Source organism: Pimephales promelas, chromosome 25, assembly GCF_988280905.1.
Source record: "Pimephales promelas chromosome 25, fPimPro1.hap1.1, whole genome shotgun sequence".
Lineage (NCBI taxonomy): Eukaryota > Metazoa > Chordata > Actinopteri > Cypriniformes > Leuciscidae > Pimephales > Pimephales promelas.
Window position 1 is genome coordinate 19,365,261 of NC_142793.1, and position 19,167 is coordinate 19,384,427.

At 38.7% G+C, this 19,167-nt stretch overlaps 1 long non-coding RNA gene across 4 annotated transcripts; it reads right to left on the reverse strand.

The window, feature by feature from the left end:
• Window positions 1-1,342: 1,342 nt before the first annotated feature.
• On the reverse strand, window positions 1,343-18,958 carry LOC120469258 (uncharacterized). Of its 4 annotated transcripts, XR_016150591.1 has the most exons (8): window positions 18,772-18,958; window positions 18,440-18,550; window positions 16,246-16,308; window positions 14,171-14,188; window positions 8,996-9,094; window positions 6,116-6,234; window positions 3,225-3,311; window positions 1,343-2,946 (listed from the first exon to the last, which is right to left on the reverse strand). It is a non-coding gene; the product is annotated as an uncharacterized LOC120469258 (long non-coding RNA). The 4 variants fall into 4 exon arrangements; XR_005620353.2 differs by lacking the exons at window positions 16,246-16,308; window positions 18,440-18,550; window positions 18,772-18,958 and adding an exon at window positions 14,428-14,985; XR_016150593.1 differs by lacking the exons at window positions 14,171-14,188; window positions 16,246-16,308; window positions 18,440-18,550; window positions 18,772-18,958 and adding an exon at window positions 13,645-13,970.
• Between the last annotated feature and the right edge of the window lie 209 nt (window positions 18,959-19,167).

Consider the following 19,167-nt stretch of genomic DNA (forward strand, 5'->3'; position numbering starts at 1 on the left):
CCTGAGAAAAAAAAAAGACTGGCATGCTTATTTTCTGCATTTTTCTTCGAGAAGCACATGTATGACTCGATTTTTTCCACTTTCTTGGTTCTCCGAAGCACGTAAAAACGTTTGTGATCTAACTAGAATGCCTCAAATCCGCTTGTTTTCACAGTGCTTAGAGGCTTAGAGATGTTAGAGACGTTATTAATGTATTTTGAATATTGAGAAGTCATTGTATTGAGAATGAATTACATTAATGCATTTCATGAGGGCATGGATATGCTTAAAGCAAAACTAAATAAAATAAAAAAAAAATATCTATCTATCTATCTATCTATCTATCTATCTATCTATCTATCTATCTATCTATCTATCTATCTATCTATCTATCTATCTATCTATCTATCTATCTATCTATCTATCTATCTATCTATCTATCTATCTATCTATCTATCTATCTATCTATCTATCTATCTATCTATCTATCTATCTATCTATCTATCTATCTATAACCAGCAAAGTTAGTTGTAGGCCTAATGCTTTTTACATCAGTTCTGTTGTAACAAACAGCTAGGAATATACGTGTTATTCTACACCGTAAACAGCGTGCAACCTAAGTTAAGATGATTTGAACAGTGTTATTTGGGTTATTGTATAATATAGACAAGCTAATTATTCATAATTCTCACGGTTAACATCCTCGCGCGTGAAACTACAATTTCCATACAGCAGCGCTGCACCAAAACATCGCGAGAACTCTGGGCGCGAGTAACGCGGAAGAAAGGATGGTTATGTAAACACATAGGCACGTAGTATAAATGCAGCTGAGCAACCTGTGAAAATACAACGTAAACTGTTGTGAAACACATTTTTAGTCGACTCACACAAGCATGCAGATATGAAAGCGATAACCGAGTGTTGAACGCGGTGAAACTCGCGTTTGACTCTTTGCTTGTGTCTAGCTTGTCAAGTTGACATTCAGTCAGACTCAGACTGGACCACTCAAACACATTCATCCATGCCTAGGCTACTGCCGCCATTCGGTTCAATCACGACCCGAAACTTAACCTAAAATATAAGCCCACCGAATCGTGCACAAAATAAATTACGCATGAAACATTTAAACCACATAGCGTTTAGTAGAAAAAAAGCATTGCCATCGCGGAGAAAAACATGTTTATGTCAGTATTTGTTGTATGATGCTCTGGCTGTGGAAACCCTCTCTCTCTGTGTATTGCCCTCACGCTACTTTTTGTATTTTTATATTTGAAAGGCTCATACACGAAAGTTTTCAATATGTCAGTTTTGCAGATTTTCCCCACACTTATAAATATAAAAAATAAGTAAACAGACTCCAAAATAACGCCAAACATTTTATTTGCACTGACATGGGACAGAGAATACAGACTGATTTCAAAACAACTTCGTCACGTCAACAACAAACTTCCAGCTTTTTGACTTTGCAATATGCAATTACTTTAATCACACCATACGTACAGCTTATTTCATAAAAACTCTTAGCCAAATCGTTAGTTCAGCATATGTTATCTGTACTATATAGAAATTATATACAAAACATAGGAGTGCAAAACTCATGTCAAACACGGGTAATTCTTCAGAAACGATACACAAAAACAGCAAGGCAGAAAACAATAGTACAATTATAAAGCAATAAAAATGTGACACGTAAAGACACGTAAAGCATAAATAATCTGATAGAGCACTACCACTGTTCATTTTTGTTTTTATTATACTACAATGGATATTATATAATACTTTGATAAATTATGCAGAATCTAGATATTTTTACTTTAAACTAATTTCCTTACAAACCTTAAAACACATTTTTCGAAATTACCACACAAACACACACACACACACACACATTTCCTCTCAGCCTTTCACGTAACACTATATATTCCTGCTTTCTGTCCTCGACACTCACATAGGCTACCACAGACATCTTAAGATGAACTCGACGCCTACTATCTTTATTTATTTTTTATTGAAACATATTTGCTTCTACCTTTTTCTGCACTACCCAGGCCCTCTGACCCTTTGACAATTCAAACAAATATTTTTTTCATATTAATTGAGCACAAAGTGGTCCATAAACACTAGTTATGAAACATTATTACATATATATATAGATGATATAATAAACTAATCTATGGAAAGAACGTATAAAACAGCGTGACGGTTATAAGCTCACTGGGGTCGTGTGAGTGATACGTCAGCAGTGTATTTCAGCACCACGCGCAGTGGACAGCTCCCCATTCAACTGTATGCATCTTCAACAATTTGAACAAACTATAGGATCCCAGAAACATGCAACCCTCACAATTATAAAGGACTACAAGCTAAAAAAAACCCAACAACATCCGAGTGCTGCGCCTGGAATTGTCATACTCTTCAACAGACGCGGACGTTTAATGCGCTCACGTTCTTATTACCAGAGTCACAACAAATCCATTCAAGCTACATATAGACAATTATTTAATTAGCACAAATAAAATTAAATCCGACTACGTTTCCCTCCGCCTCTTTGCGTAGCCTATTAAAACAACACAAGCGCTCTCGTACGTTTCGTCTATTCGTGTTCCTCACTTTGGTAAAGAGTTGCAACAAATGCATCTATATCCAATATGAATTTATGTATACATTTTTTTAGTAGCTCAAACACTTTATACGTTATAATTTTCATATCCCGTTAGGTCTCACGCAGCTCACACGTGACAGACGTCTGGATGTGACAACGTAAGCAACGTAAGTCTATCTCATTAATTAAAACCCAGATAGTTTACAGACAAATATAGCAAATACCTGACGGTGTTATTGTGTTCCTAAAAAGAAATTAACTTGCTGAATATCCATTAACAGGTGTAAAGCAGTCTAACAGACGTCGGATTGACGTTGGATCTTCTGGGCAGGATACAAAGTAAAGTTTTCCCAGATCTTCTTATCCTATGGGGGGAAATAAAATGCATCTTAGTATTTTTTTAAAAAGATCACATCTTCTAAATCATGCATCATTTATGTATCATCTAAAAAAAGACTGAAGGCATTAAATAAAATTAAAATATAAATTTAAAACATATATTTCAGGTTTTTATCAGCACTTTAGCTCATTCAGAAAATATAGCTCATTCTATAACATTAATTGAGAGCTTCATATACTGTTAGATTGACACAGGCCACATTATACTGGTTAAAAAAATACAAACACTGATAAAATGCCATACCTTTTTTATTTTTCCCTCTCACATGTGAAAGTTGTGGATCAGACGATTAACCGTAGGACCTCATCACGATTTTATCACGACTGAGGCCTTTTTTCGAAAGACAAAGCATGAAAAAAACAGATAAAGAGTTATGATTTCAAACATCAACAGCGATTATAGAACATTTACTGTAATATAAATATTTGCTTAGGGTGTGTTCTTTAACAATACATATTTTTCACACAAATAGTCTAAGAAGCGTTACATATGCTGTGCGCACGCGCACACACACACACACACACACACACACACACACACACACACACACTAACGTCACATGCACATCCACATGTATCATATCCACTTCCATCCTGCATCAAGATATAAAAACAACCTTTTCATATTGACCACAACTATACCAATTATTTAAAGCCGACAATTAGTCCTGCTTTCTCAAACATCTAAAATGAATATTGGGAAGAATAATAGCTCTAAACTTAAAGTTCGAGCATATTTAAGATTCAAATTGTGTTTAAAATTATTCAGGGTCATTAAATATTATAGAAAACGCTGTAATTTGGCAAATTTACTGCTAAAGCAAACAACAACAAACACTTAAATATGAGATGCATTTGATATATATTTACAAAACTGTACATTTAGACATAACGCATTTAAAAAAATATATAATCAATCAAAATGTAGCTAAATTATCTTTAACAATGCATTCTGATGTGTTGTACTATATAACTGCATGTCTTTGGCTCGTACGTTTCACAACCTCTCGGCCATGTGCTCACAAACACACACACACACACACACAGCCCTTTACATGTGCGCAGACAATTGAACGCAAGTATTTACACACACATCTGCACTTACACGCTCATATATGCTTGCATTCGGTTTTAGGGCCTCTAAACAATCACATAAAGCCTTACAACATGAACACACACATCCCTGCACACTCTTGACCAAAACACACACACACACACACACACGTCCCTTTAGACACACATTCATTCATATTCACACACAAAATTTTGCACACACACACACACACACACAGAGGCCTTGAGATAATGATACAAAGCTTTCTGATATACACTTACACACATTTTGTTCATAAGCAAATGACGTACTGTCTGTAATAACGGTAAAATTAGCATGCTTTACATTCACTTACACACACACACACACACACACATTCATAAATATCTATGCGTGTACTCTTACGTACATGCAAGGTTTTGCAAGCACACATGCACCTTAAAATAATACAAAAGCTTTTTGACACACACTAACACATACACGTTCCTGTACATTCATATTGATGTGCACACACTCACACACACTTGCTTCATCTGTCCTATTCTCAAACATTATATATATATATATAAATTGCATTGATTCACAATGGTTTACTTGAACATTTCACACACACCACAAGTTATACACACACATGAATAATTTTATACACGAGATGTTTTACACACACCAACACACGCACACATTTCTCGAGCATTTTTGCTGATACACTCTCTAAACTGTCAAAATAACACACATCTACCTCTACATTCTCTAACAAAAGACATATGTTTTCACAAGACATTTCACGCACACACATCCAGAATAAAATGCTATTATTCCGACACACACTAACACTCACACACATTCCCAGAGCATTTTGCGTGGGTATGCAAACATATGACACTAGCAACACATCTCACATCTTATATATGGACACAAACACACACACATTTGGCCTGAACAATGATAATTTGCTCATGACAGTCAAATGTGTTTCCTGAGACCCCCATGCTGAATACATACAGACTAGTCAAGAACTGACTATGCACAATATATAGTATAAGTTACTGATTTCAAATCAAACACAGAATCATTATTCAAACAGTACATATGTGTGTGTGTGTACAATGATAAATATAAATGTATGTAAACTGGTCTGAGGTTATGTGCTTTTACGTCTAATGTTGTTATACATCAGTCGCATGGCTCTACATTTCATACAAACAAAAACACACACAAAAAGTCCAAAAACAGGGAACATAACTATTTTAACCCTCTAAAAACTTGTGTGATGGCTTACAATGTTAAGGTGAAACTGAGTGACAGTGTTGATTGGTTTCTACAACTTGTCTTATTTTGAATAGACGTTTTTGCATTACTAAAGACAAGCCGTTTAATACCAGATAAAACACATACAAAGTTTTAAATGCGAATGAATTGATGCATCTGTAATCCCAAAACTTACGTGCATTCAGAATTTTTTCTTTTATTGCATTCACTTTAACAAAGAAATGTGTTTTTGTGAAATGTCTATGTTTCTGATGCATCCATTCTGCATTGCTGATTTGATAAAACGGATTAATACGGATTAAAAAAGACGAGGTGTAACTGTATCTAAACAGTATTCATTTTGGTCAGCAAGACTGCAATGATATAATAAGCGTCTCCCTCTGTACGTTGTCGTCTTTTTATGTGCCGTTGGAGCCTGTACTTTCCTCACGTCACTATCAGACCAAACCTGTTACATCTATATTGCTTTTTTAACATTATATACCTGATTAGCAACCACTTAAACACCTTATTTTGTTCTTTTAATACATATAATAATGATCATTCCTCTTTTAGAAGATATTCCAATCGGAGCAAACCACATACACACTTGATTTTTTTTTACATAAAGAGAGTTATTTACATTTCTAACAGTGATTTTCAGACATCACACTGCACTCAAAAAGCTGAATTTTGCTTCTTTTCTTATTCTCGCTAGGTGTGAATGGATTGTCAGAAAGAATGTTTTTGTCATTCTAACTATTCTAACAAGTGCGGGACACTCCCATGCTTCCCTATGAGTGTGTTTGGGTCTAAAAGGTGTCGGTTGATACCTCTTTTATTGGTCAACTCCCTCTTTTTCCTCCGACAACTTCCATTTCCGTCAGCCGTCCTTGTCCTTCCATGAGGAACGCAGTCGGTTCAGCTTCACAGCTCGCTTTTGCAAAGATGTCTACAAATAAAAGACACAATTACCAAAGAAACCCTATAAAACATCCAGACATGATGCAGCCAAACACAAACACACACCCACACATCTGCATTCTTTATCTGTGCTAAAATTGGTGATTCAATTAAACACTAATAATAATTCATATTTTTCTATTGTTTTAGTTTATTTTATAGTATTTCTTTTGTCTTTTTTAAGACTGCTCCATTGTAAAGTTATAATTTCTTCTCCATTACATTACAATCTTTACTTATTTCATCCAATAAATTCTTACACACTTTATATCAACATACTTGGAGATCTTTTTATAAATCGATATGATCAGCAATTAAATAATAAGAGAAATTTCATCATGATCAAACATTTTTTGGTTCCATTTAGTGCTATTTGCTAAGGTTACTGAAAATTTCAGATTTACATTTAAAAGTATGTATTTTATCAAAAGAACCACCACATTTAAAATGAACTGACCATGTTTAAAAACATAGCTGAATTTAACTGAGAAATAATTTTCATATGCATCATTTAATGCAGAGTAGATGTATTTCTGCGGCAGTGAGGTCGTGATATGTTCTCATGACGGGACCACCCTCTTAGGTACAAGCGGACACTCCCCTTCCCTAAAAATTCCATCCGGAACTGACTCATCCCTCACACCTTCCCTGACTCATCCATGTATGGATAGAGGGAATGTGAGAAAAGAGGGAAAGAATGAACGAGGAGAGCGCATATGCATATATTCTGCTTGTCAATCCATATGCAATCCATTTGATAAGTGTTATTTGTTGTTACGGGAGGCTAATGTTGGCATCATGTTCCTGTGGACTGATTCGAATGACAGTTTATCTTATGTCATTTTTGCAAACAATTTAGGAAAGCCACAGGATTCTTGAAGTGGTAAAAAAGGCTTTAGATGTTATTTAGTGTCACCATAGCATGATGAAATGTTCAAGAGGAGATTAAATAACATGTCTAACATGACACAATATGTCAAAGACCGGCAATAAAATGTTGAAAGAGACCAGAGGGAATGAGCTGAGGGAAAGAAAGAGGGTAAAACAGTGAACAAAATGAAAAAAAAAAAAAACCTCTTGTTTCATACTTTTAAATTATTTTTTTAGCCTGATTTAGATTGTGGTTATTAATAGTTAAACATGAGTGTTAAAAAGAAATTAAAAACTTTATCTTCAAATAGTATTAAGTCGAGAAGGAAAAACAATTACACATTTGTTTCGAAAAAATAAACAAACACTAGTTTAAACTCACTATAAATCTAACACTGAACAATAGGGACTTTCACTGAGACGTGCATCTTTAATAAGATAAAACTGACTGGGTGAGAATACCGGCTGATGTCTTTTTCTCACCAGGTTAATCAATCAATAAACGTATACAGTATATAATGTATGAAAATGTATATGATATTATGACAAAACTATTTGTTATATTTATTTTTAAAGAGGTTAAGTCTTCAAATTAAATAAATTTCTAAATGAAAATATCCCATTGCAGCCAGTGTTGGGTCCCTATCCTCACTTAAATTATAATATAATGTCAGTAGAATATGACTCATAAAAGGAACAAAATATTATTTATGATATTATATGATAAATCTGTATTAAAACACTTGATCTCATATTGTTTGTCAGCATCTCAACGTCGTGGAATTTCTTCTGGGAGTTTTTTAAAAGTTAAAAACAGCTTAAAGACCAAAACAGACAATTTTGTGTCACTTATTCCTTAAAAAAATACAGTTTAAAAAAAAAGTTTGACTAATTTAGTCTTTTAGGGTCCTTCGTACCGTCCAGCCTGTGTTAATACTCTCCCTTATGTACTGTAGGTGATAACTATTTTTTACGATACACACAAATAATTTTTCCATTTAAATTAAGTAAGTCCAGGGTGATTTTGGTTCATTGTTTTTAAACTAAACTGCAATGACCACTTAGCAGTACTGTCACTACTGTTAGATGTCACACACTAAAATCTCTCAAACTAAAACTGTTGATGAGTCAATCCAAATATCAGATTTTACACAGCATACGTAGCTTCATTTTTTATATTTTGCAGCTTAACATATATCATATAACTTCAGTGGTCATTTCACTGAAGACTTGCAATACAAGTCAATAAAAGTAAAGGTGTGTAGTGAACGCTAGTGCAGACACCAAAATAATATAATATTTTCAAATCCTTTTGTTTTTCTTAAAAAAATATACTTTTCAAAAATATCAACATATGCATATACAGATATTAAATCAGTGTGTGTGTGTGTGTGTGTGTGTGAGAGAGAGAGAGAGAGAGAGAGACTCTGTGCCTATGCACATATCAAGTATACCTGAGAGAATATGTTTGTATTCTTCCTAATTGTTATCAATAAATATTGAATGTGTATTTAACATAAATAGCCTACAACATGTAAACCCGAGTAGTGATTCAATTCACTATAGAAAAAAAAACATGCCATATCTACAAAACCAATACCAAAGGTAATATTCCTTTTTAATCAAAACGTATACTTATACATTAAAAGAAAGACTTTCAGGGCGTTTCATTGTAAACAATCGGAGCACGTAAGACGTCACAGGCCTGAAACCATCCAACAGTTTCGTAGGCGTAATAATAACAGAAAAAAAACTTCAACATTTGAAAATTTTTAATATTGACAAACCCTATCCCTACTGCAGCTTTAAACGGTTACTGACATAAGAACAAAAGCAGAGGCCACTCTCGCAAAGAACTGAAGCGAAAAGAATGAACTTACGAAGACGGTGACGTCACGACGTGGGAACGTTCTGTGACTCGAACCGTTCGTTTCACCTTCTCTTCTTGACATGATGGATCCCTCAAGTTTTGTCCTGCCCTGTGCACAAACACAAGAACCCAAAGTTGTACATAAACACTATTGGGATCGTTTGGAAAGCGCAGTTTAGACAGATACAACACGTTTAGTGAATTAAAAGATAATGGGGCGAAAAATAAAGCTTGGAAGCCATTCACATACACCGTCCCATTCATTCAACAAAAACACGCTTGGTTCACTTTTCAAGTAAGTTTACAGAGATTCACTAACTGTAGTAAAGTGACGTAAATGTGCGTCACGAAAAGTTAGACGGTAGCTACGAAAACTCTATAGGACAAACACTGTGAGAAAAATCAAACTATCAAACTTTAAAGCTTAAGAATAACTGATGGCATTAAGTGTTACTTAAGGAAAGTTCACTGCACTTTTTGACCACTTGGAATTCAGTAACTGTGCAGAAAACTAGAGTTGAAATTAGATAAATTATTGGATTTTAAAATTATTGGAGTGAAATGGATAGAAAAATATGCTTTTTATCATAAAAAGAAAACATTCTGCTCGGCTAGAAGCGTTCCCCCGACGCTGTTTATACACCATTGTAATGTTTCAAACCCTATTTAATTATGAATTCCTGCAGTCAGACATGCCATAATGATATACAATTATAAGGCCACCAATATCCGCGTTTCTTTCCATCCGAAAACCTGTAACCCCCCCTTCAGTCTTCGCTGCTCACCTGGACTCGTTCGCATGAGCATCAAATTAATAATTTGGATCAAAAAACGTGTTAAAACTCAAAACGAACACTTACATGATTGCATATTACATTTTAGCTAAAGTTTGACCAATGTTCTTGAAGTAAGGACAACTTTTTTCAAGACTGGATGCATATCGAAAATCTTGGGACGAAGGCTACGTAATATGTTAAACTTCATAAAGTTAAAGTTTTTAAATATGCATTAACCAATTTCAGGAGAACCTCGTCTTGACGTCACCTTTTCTTATTGCTCCATTTATAAACAAAGCAATGCATCTCTGTTATAATGCAATAATGTGTGAGGGAACACACCCTGAAGAAATTTGGGGTTGTCGTCACTAAGGGACTTTGGAGCCCTTTCCAAAATGGTGTAGCACATAATGGGGGCATTTATTTGCACTTCCTCTAGCATATATAGGACAGGGAACAGTTGAGTGTCACCGAAAACGGGAAATGACTTATGAGGCACTTGTGGGACCTGACTTCAAGATTGTAGTGACACGGATCGCGTCACTTCTCAGCTGTTGAGAATTTCTCAATGGACTGTGTCTGCATGGTATAAAAAACTTTATCACCCAGTGTGTCTACATGTTATATCCTGAATTTGCGTAGGTGTGTCATATTTCATCGAGGTATCATATTTCCCAAATACTGTGTGCGCGCGTCTCTCTCTCTCTGTGTGTGTGTGTTTGTGTGTAAAAAAGGGAGAAAAGAAATAAAATAAAAGAAAGCAAGGTTGAGTGAAACCTTGTTGTCTTTGGGCATCTATATGGTGACGTGTTCTCTTACACACACTCTCTCTCAATCTCTCTCTCACTCACACACACACACACACACACACCATGACACTCTGTCAATGGGCTGATATTTTAATTTCAAACCTGTGTAGAACTATAACTGCGTCCGGCAGGGTTTTACAGCTTACATGTTATTGCGAACAGGGTGGGGTCATTTCAACATTGTTTGGCTTCTAAGTGAATAGCACTAACGAGATGGCCCCCTATCTCTCTTTCCCTCTCGCTCTCTCTCTCTCCCCCCGAATGGACCACTGTGTTTTCCCACGTGCAAACTGGGAGGCTCGTTGGTGGAACTGTGGTTTTGTTTGGGTGACTTTTTATAATCGTATTAACGAGAGCAAATGGCAATGGAGACGCCAGATAACTCTCGACAGGGAGGGATCTCAGACTTTGGGGACGGATATAAGTGGGAGAGAAGTTCGGCTTTACATTTGAGCCGCAATACAGTAATGACATTAAAAAAAAAAAAAAAAAAGAACAAAGTATTTTGAGAAAATAAATACAATAATAATAATAATGCAAGCATTTAATCCACGCAGCGTATGGAGCATCAATCGGTGAATGCGCCTTCCGCAAATGCTTTTTGGGGTAAGGGCTTCCCAGCTAGATACTTATGAACAGCAAGCCCAGACCGCAAAAAGATTCGCGAAAGACAAATCGCAGCCTGAAGTCCGTGACATCAAACAGTGACACCCAGGTGGCTTGTGCATGGCTCTGGTTGGTTTCCCAATCCTATTGTGTCCAGACATCGGGAAAAACGAGACAGCGAAGCCCTTTTTTTCCGTGGCTGAACTGTATCCAACTCATTCACATTCTACGAGCATGGGAAGCTTTGAGAGCAGCCAGCATCCAAATGCCTGTATTCTGCGTGCGAGCGCTGTCCGCGGTGCTGAATTCACTCACTCCTTCCCAGTACTTTATTCTCGCTGGCTTTTCTATACCGACTCGTGCCTATACCGACGTGCGCTGCTATAATTACATCTAAACAAAGACAAACATATGACACAGCGACCATTTAGCTCATTTCTTTTTGCTTCGCCGTTTTGTTGCTACTATGAAATATATCCTCTGCTTCGTGATGCCGTTTAGCGGAGAGCTGAGCAGATGAAGCGCTCTTGGTGAGGAGAGAGCAGTCTGTAATCTGCTTGCAATAAATAGAGAGCAGCGAGAGATCTTATTGGCGCAAACAAAAAATCGTCATCCACCAATCGGTTTCTTGCTTATATAGGGACCCCCCTTTTTGAAAAAAAAGAGAAAGGAAGAAAGAAAGGGGAAACCAAATTGTATCCTCGTTGGCGCAAGTGACCAGAAATATTCCATGTAAGACAATAACATTTAATGTTTTCTGTTTTATTCGTTCGCCGTGTCACGTTTCAAAATGTCTCTCTCTCACACACACCACGTCATTCTGCAAGGGCATCTTCGTGTGTTCATTCAAAACAGAGATATACAAATTAGGGTCATTTTCAAAACGGAGGCGTCCAAACATTTTGGAGGCGTCAGTTTTTTTTTTAACGTGCATGTAAAACAAAACACATCGCCAGCACGACGACAACAGCACGACAGGCTTCTAAGAGCAATTTCATTTCATGACCACAGAGAGTTCACTGGCTGATACCACTTAGTGAGGACACGGGGGTCTCTAAACTATCAGCAGAACATAACAAATTCTATACATTACAGTTGCATCACATCTGACATCGCCTGCAGGCACAGCAAAACAAAAAAACAAAACAATGGTGCGTTATACTAAGCTATATTGGCACCACAAGAACTTTACACAAATATTCCACAACTTACAACAACAGCATTTGGCAATTGCATCAACAGCAGTCAATTTCTCACCACTTAAGTGAAAAACATTAATAATGGCACGAAAACTCCACACAAATGGGGTTCTCAGTGATCCCTCTGGTACATATTTTGGCCATACACTAATTCCAGCTGTGGAATGTGACTTCATTTCACTTACCCGTGAAGTTCTTGCATCTACGCGATCATTTGTCAAATTTCACAAGAGCGGCTCTTCTTGGAACTATGCAAGAAACAATACGAAGGACCCCCCCCCCACACACACACACACACACACACAACCCCCCCTCCCCAGTCTAAATTCATCCCGAACCAAGACTCCCCCCTCCCTTCCTCTTAATCGCTGATATTCTTCTTGCGCCTTCGTGGTGCAAGGGGAGGTTGAAGTGGCTAGGCAAAAGAGATATGGCTTGAGATGTAACAGGTGTAAAAAAATAATACTAATGATATATTGTTTTAAAATCAAGCCCAAATGCCACCATTATGAGGATTTTATTTAGTGGTCGCATCATTTGCGGACGTCTCCAGTCAGTCACGATTCTCCACCTTCTGTCTGCACCGCACAGCGACTGCATCTCCTGACGCAGCCAACGCGCACATATTACTCACTATAGCAGTCACGACTCGGGTAAATCCGTGTTTCCACTAAAATTACAACGCCAGCATTGACTTAAGAAGATCTTGCTATGTCTGGGATAGGTGTAGAGAGCCACAGTGTCTTTGAAAAGGTCAAGGTATTGAGTTTTTTTCCCTGCAAAATATCCGCGGTCATTCCTGGACTCACTACGACTTTAACTCGCATGTATTTTTTGCAGGGAATATAACCCCTTAACAGTTTAAACCTTGTGCACGAAATTTGACATTTATTAAGAGGTGCTTTGATCAAAACAACACTAACGTGTTTTTTTTTTTTTTTGTTTTTGCGCAGCTGAACAAATGCTGTTGGACGCGACGCGAACGCGTTAGTTTTTGGCACAAGATCAGTAGTATAGTCCACAGCAATAAAAAGCAGTCGATTGCAGTACTGTATAATGAAAATGACGTGGGCGGAAGAGTAATCCATGTGAATCCGCCTATAGCTACACACAGTCTCGAGCAGATCTGGTGGCCAAGTGTTCAAACAACGCACGCGGGAACATTTGCGCGCGCACACACACAAAAACGTCCTAAAACTTAAGTCGCATTTTGAGAATGTGTGGCTAATGGCATCCCTTTCACGGGTGGTGGCCAAAACAAGGGCTGACCATTTAGGGCGATTTTGGATGCACGGAACCCCTTGACGCCACACCAGGGTTTCCCTCGTCGGCTGTTGCTGGTGTTGGTGTTATTCCTTTTGGCGCGGCGTCTTCCACCTATTTATTAGTCTATTTTCCTCTTCACATATTTTGAGAGATATGTCCCCTCACTCTTCTAGTGTTGTCGGTTTCCATTCACACTTTCAGCGAAGAGGCAAAAATTGACTCAACAGCGCCGTCAGACAAAGGAGTTTGGATTTGCTTTTTTTGCTTCACTTATTTACCATTCGCGAGGTTCCTGCTCTGAGGAGAGAGTGGTGGTTTATTGCAGTTCTAACAAGTGGATGAAAACAACAAGGCACCTGTTTGACAACAGCACTTAGTATGCATGAAGCAAATGGTTGCACTCTGTTCGGTGGAGGGAATGGCACGTTACTCAATGCATGCAACAAATCGTGCAAAAAAAAAAAAAAAACCCAAAACAAAACAAACAAACATTTAATCGAACCAAAAATCGCCGTGAATGTGTACTTACCAGTGCAGCGAGCCCTTGCTGAAAGCAGGGAAAACACAGACATGAGTTAAAACCATCATACGTGAGTGTGTCACACAAAAACAAGCAAGATGAAAATCAAAAACTGCCCTTGATGCATATCTATCCCCAGCAACACGTCCAAGTTTTCTCAGAATCGCAGTCCTTTTTATACAAGTGATACACTCTTCCTATTTCTGGACCACGATCAAACACTGATGCTATTTTTAGCGCCCAGTAAGAAAAAACAACACACTCACAAAGACATCGCTCAGGAGCGTTACGTGGAGTGCATGTAATGTACATTAATTTTGCCTCTCCAACTCCATGCGAGGGCTCCGACTCGCCTCCGATGCATCGCTGCAGTGATTTTCTGTTTTTTTTTTTTTTTCCAAACGAACTGCTTCAGTAGGCTACCCCTGACATATGGGCTAAATATTTCTAACGTTCGCTTGAGAGTCTTTTTCTTAGAGTTGTTCCCGCTCTCCTCGTTCCTTTATGTCGCTCACCGTCCTCTTTATTATACGCGTCTTACGCGGTGTGTCTCCATGCAACTTTCGCTTGGAAACTCGGGACGGATTCGCTGCTCATAAAGAAGAAAACACACGCACGCACTCACGCACGCACTCACACAGAGACATACGCGGGCTCACGCGCACAAACAACCATAATCAGTTGCACTGCGAGCGGAATATGTTTTGTCTTGAGAGCAGTACACAAACGATGACAATTAAAGCTTGCAGAATCTCTCTCTCTCTCTTTTTTTAAAGGGCTGCGTCAGTTACTAGGCATTGACGTCACGTTTAGGTTTTCCCACTTCACAATCCATGGCTGCTGATTACAACCGTCCCTGATGTGCTCGCAGACAGCCTAACGCTAATGAAAATGGCTCGAAGCAAGCGAAAACGGGCTAAATAGGTGAGAGACGTAAAGTGTCCACTTTGCAAGTGACCACAGGTCCGGTTTTTGCGAGAGAAACCACTCCTTGCGGTCGCCTGGCGTCGTGGAAACACTCAATTGCCAATGGATTCCGTGTAGACACGCACCACTAGCCTATATATTATGTTCAAGCATGTTAGTTGTCCCATTTGATGATTCTGGATACGTTGTTTAGGGAGATCACTAAGGGAGACGTGTGTAAAAAGTTGGTGTTGGCGTGTTGCTATAGGGTTGCACGCGAGGAGTGCAATATTAGTGTCTAATAATATTTTCGAATTCAGCTTTAAGTCAATTAAATGTTACAAACGACCGTGCAACCCTGACCGAAAGACTCCAAAACATGTCGAATTGCATAGCCCACCACTTACAGTGAACGTGCAAAACACAAAGTAATTTTACCAGTGCGGTGGAAACATGGAGGGGAGGGGAGGGGGGGAGGTGGCATCTTGCCGCTTGGTGTCGCCAAACTCCATTCAAGGTAGTTTGCTTTAAAAATCGCATTAAAATAGTTATTCGCTTATGTGTGGTTATTTATTAAATTACTAGTTTATTTAACAAAATCAAATCGCTTAAGGCACGCGAAATCGATAGTTTTGCGACTCGGGCGTCACTGTCCGTGGTGCTGAAACGATCGCGTCAAGTTTTTTCAACAGACACGAACTTGACTACATAGAATGCACCTCAACAAGGTTGTTTATATATTAAACACATGAAAACGGCACGACCCCTACCATTTCATCGCCCTGCCATGTTAGCTACAAGTGTATGAATGAATAGAAGCTTCTATTCATAAAACAGTGCGATGTCCCGACTCCTGATCCTACCTTCCCGACACACGGGATGTTCCAGAGTGTCGTCGGACTCCTGATGCTAAAATTGGAGGATCGTGAATGAGCGGGCGGTGACGAGTTGTGTGTGGGGGGAACCGAAAATAGGTAAATATTTAGATCAAGGGCATAAATATAACATTTGTCATCATGCTTTCCTTAAAATAAATCTGTCCTGCAAAGAGTGACAGAAGTGGCGGATTTGATCTGACAATGAAGCTGGACGTTTGCACCCTCCGCTAAATCTAAAAATACCTCGATTTCGGCTGTGTGGGCTTGATCTCGCTTAGAGCTTCTACTCATTGAACCCACCTTGCCAAATCTGATAGGGACAGCAGTCTAGAGTCTGTGGCTCCAAGAGTGAAAATCACAAACCTGCAAAAAAAAGAGAGCAACAATTCACGCGTTTTTTTTAAATGTATTATATAATTCAAATTTAATATATAATTTTACAATTATAAAAATTAAATATACATTAAACAATAAATTGTAGGCTAAATAAAATAAAAGAGGAAAATAATGAGGAAAAAGTCTGATCTGATTGGCAGCTGCCAGTCAATAGCAATTTGAGCACTTTAGAAAGTGCCAAAAAGTCTTGAGTGACTTAACATTCACCCTTCTATGCGAGATTTAATGGGGTTTCTCTTGCCAACCTAGAAACACCATGGTATAAGTGCATGGCACAAAATGCCAAGTTTTGCTTCGTCCAAATGTTTAATGTGATCTCAGACCATCCTTGCATTTACCATGACAAGATATGAATGACTCAGTATTAACAGAGTCCAGAATTACACTGTTCCCACTTGCAACATGACATCATGACTTTTGCGTAAACATACACGCCACTTTCAAGTCAAGCGTCCTATCCGCGTGTATTTTTACGCCATTAATGTCCGAGTGATTCCGCGTGTATGTACACGCCGTTAAATGTCCGAGCGAAACGAAGCAAAATGTAGATCTACATCTGGGGAGCGAGATTTTTTTCCTAGGATGGTAGGGGAAGACTCATAAATGGTATTAACCCCAGTGACGGGTAGGTTTAGGGACAGGCCTGGGGTAGGTCAAGTAGTTATATATACAGTAATGTAACGTTAAGTCAAAAGCGATTATGTGTCTTGATAGCACGCCAAAAATGGAAATACGAATTGGCGTATCATACACACGCAATTTCATGAGATCAAAGTTTTCATTTACCATCCGAACCACATCGTCATTTGTGACTTCAGGCAGGTTGTGGAGAGATTTGGTCCAGCGGTATCTATCGGACTCCATTGTAAAAAGCTAACCGGAAGAGCCATATCCCTACTAAAAGACGTACTTCCGGTCGTTTTTTCGCGACATAGGCCTATTGTCCAATTTGGTGAGCCCGTGTGAATTGTAGCCTCAGTTTCTGACAGGTGTGTCTTCTGCTGCTGTAGTCAATCCGCTTCCAGGTTCGACGTGTTGTGCTCAGAGATGCTCTTCTGCAGTGCAGACCTCGGTTGTAACCAGTGGTTATTTTAGTTACTGTTGCCTTTCTATCAGCTCTAATCAGTCTGGTCATTCTCCCTTGACCTTTCGCCAACAGAACTGCCGCTCACTGGATATTTTCGGGCCATTCCCCTAGATATGGTTGTGTGTGAAAATCCCAGTAGATCTTTCACCTTTCTTCCCCCCATTGTGTTGCTTAGTTTGAACTTCAGCAGAGCTTGACCATGCATGCCTAAATGAGTTGAGTTGCTGCCATGTGATTGGCTGATTAGACATTAGCGGTTGAACAGGTGTACCCAACAAAGTGGCCGGGTGAGTGTATATGCTGGGATGAACGCATCTCATCAATCTTTACTGTTGACAGACGAGTGCTCACACAGGAAGTCTTGGCCATAATCGTCCTCCAAGTCCCATTAATAACACAATCCAAAATATTTGCTTTGGCCTTTCGTCACATGTTTCTTTTTCCTTTGTTTGATGTCCCCACCCATCCCTATATCTCCTCGGTTTGGTTCCACTACGACCAGAGACATGGATGTTCTAGGAAACAGACACGGCTCCCAGTGGTTTCTATTGGAGAGTTGAGAGGGGAATCAGAATTGATGAGGGTTTGTTTGAATTTCAAGCTCAGATTAAGAATCTCCGCCCTTATAGCCCTTTCTCTCTGTTTATTTTTCCGTCTCTCCTGTCTAAATGATGTCAATGGAAGCCGAGCTATAGAGCTATTTATAGAATCTCCCCCCTCCCATCAGAATCACATGGTTCAGAGCCGAGGCACAATGACTACCTCAAGAGAAGAGCCTGCATGAATAGAGACGGTGAATATTTATGAACGGGCAAGCGGTCACATTATGTCCCTCCTGCGTAACATGTTAAGAATGTCATGTGCACGTTCTCATCATCCACAAAGTTAGCCGTCATTCATTTATTCACTAATTCATGCGTTAACCCCTCTAGTAATCTATTCGTTCATTCAAGAGTTAGTTGAGACCTGAACTTCCCCAAATGCATTACGACAACAAATCAACAAACTAACTTGTGCATCCAAAACCCCGAGGGTCCAGCCTTGTTTGCATCTCTCAGCTGCTGCTCGCATGATCCTTCACGTTTCATCCAGCCCCTTGTCTCCATTCACATACATAGGCCTCTTACATAACAAGAGAGAAAGGTATTAAAATGCATTTACGGTCAGACAGGTGATTTGTGCAGGGAGAAGCGACATTGATGAGCAACAAGCAAAAGGCACATATTGATCTATGTTTCCACGGTTATAAGTTATCGAAGACGTGTCGCATAGTCTATTTATAGCGCTATGTGTACAGCCGCACGTGTGGAAAGCACTTTCCTTTTTGACATGTTAACACTCACTGGTTGCTATATTTAGTAAGCCTGGCAGTGCTGTTACTATTCCAGGCATTGTACATGAGGGGGCGGATGGTTCTCTTTCATGAAAAAGAAGATAGCGTTCCTTTTTTTGCAGTTCTTCAGCCATACTTCTGTCGCGTGTCTTTGCAGGGTGCGACAACTCGTTTCCAACTTCCACTGCAGAACACTGGGAACAAATGAATATGTATGGCATTTAGTCAAATGCATCATAATGGGCATCGTTAAATGAACGATTCTGGTTATGATTCCGATTCACACTTGATTTGTTTACTTTACGGTTCCATAGAAGCAGAGACAGAAAGGAGGAACATTTAGAAAAAAAAGCTATTCTTATTGCGTTTACTCACCCTGCTGTTGCTTGATGATGAGATTATTTCA